This window comes from Gymnoscopelus microlampas (genome assembly GCF_963454915.1).
Source record: "Gymnoscopelus microlampas genome assembly, chromosome: 6".
In the NCBI taxonomy this organism is placed as follows: Eukaryota; Metazoa; Chordata; class Actinopteri; order Myctophiformes; family Myctophidae; genus Gymnoscopelus; species Gymnoscopelus microlampas.
In genome coordinates this window covers 956,242-957,721 of record NC_139943.1, presented here as the reverse complement: position 1 = coordinate 957,721, position 1,480 = coordinate 956,242, and the positions used below count along the sequence as shown (strand labels likewise).

Sequence of the window (1,480 nt, the reverse complement as noted above, 5' to 3'; positions counted from 1 at the left end):
ATTTAGCCTGGAGGCTGAAGTAGAGAGAGAGAGAGAGAGAGAGAGAGAGAGAGAGAGAGAGAGAGAGAGAGAGAGAGAGAGAGAGAGGGGATTTGCACTGACTGACTTTTTCAAACCTTTTCTCTTTCAAACAACTTGGAGCTGTTTCTCTCTCTCTGCACGTGTGCGTGTGTACGTGCGCGCGTGTGTGTGTGCGCGTGTGTGTGTGTGTGTGTGTGTGTGTGTGTGTGTGAGGTATTGGCACGGGGCTATGCAGACACACACAGACACATACACAGAGGAAGGAGTGAAGAAAGGAGGCAGAGCAGAGAGCTCTCTCCTGGGCTGAAGGAAAGCATGCGAGGCTGAGCGGACGCTGTCTTCTCCTCCTGGCTCACATTTCACAAAATGAGAAACTACTGCAGGAAGAGACCTTCCACAGGGCTCACCCCCCAGCTGAGGAAGGTAGGAACCACACTACTGCTGTGTGTGTGTGTGTGTGTGCGTGTGCGTGTGCGTGTGCGCGTGTGGTGTAAAGTACCTACGTAAATTTACTCAAGTACTGTACTTAAGTACAATTTTGAGGTACAGTACTTCTACTTTACTGGAGTATTTCCAATTATCAGTACTTTTACTTCTACTCCACTACATCTCAGAGTCAAATATTGTACTTTTACTCCACTACAATTATTTGAAAACTTTAGTTACTTTGCAGATATAAATTATTATATTATAAAACATACATTAACCACTTTAGCCTTATTTTATACATAGGCTATTTGAAAATAGCCGATCTACAAGCTCACAACGCGTCGCGATGCGACGCGTTGTGAGCTTGTAGATCTGCTATTTTCAAATATTTTAGTACTTTTACTTTTGGTACTTTAAGTACATGTTCATACCAATACTTTTGTACTTGTGTGTGTGTGTGTGTGTGTGTGTGTGTGTGTGTGTGTGTGTGTGTGTGTGTGTGTGTGTGTGTGTGTGTGTGTGCGTGCGTGCGTGCGTGCGTGTGTGTGTGTGCGCGCATGCATGCATGTGTGTGAGAGAGAGAGAGAGAGAGAGAGAGAGAGAGTAAGTGTGAGTATGTGTGTTTATGTGTGTGTTTATGTGTGTGAGATAGTGTGGGATGTTTTTGTAATCAGATGTGTGATTATTGTGTTGTGTGTTTGGCTTTGAATGTTCAAAGGCCAATAGACGGTGCCATCAGAGTATGTGGTCTGATGTGTGTTTATTTGTGTTGTATTTCATTCAGTCTGCTTTGGCTCCAGTTAAAGTGTGTTTTGAGTTGTTGGTCAAGTAGTCCTGTCTGCCGTCCAGTCCATTACCGCTGACCGCACGACTCATCTAATGTATACCAACCTTCAAAACCTGCCTCTCTACACACATGTGCACACACACACACACACACACACACACACCATCTCCTTCATACAAAATGGGAACAGAGGGGGTAGAGGTGACCGTTTGGATAATACGTTCAAGTCATCACACATTACAG

At 44.5% G+C, this 1,480-nt stretch overlaps 1 protein-coding gene across 1 annotated transcript in view; it reads left to right on the top strand.

Annotated features, from left to right (window-relative positions):
- The first annotated feature begins 275 nt into the window (after positions 1–275).
- The window catches only part of LOC311047627 (DENN domain-containing protein 2A), a 91,952-nt gene continuing 90,747 nt past the window's right edge, over positions 276–1,480 (top strand). Inside the window, 1 exon segment of the mRNA XM_084060407.1 lies at positions 276–444. The gene's annotated coding sequence lies outside the window, so the exon portion shown is untranslated.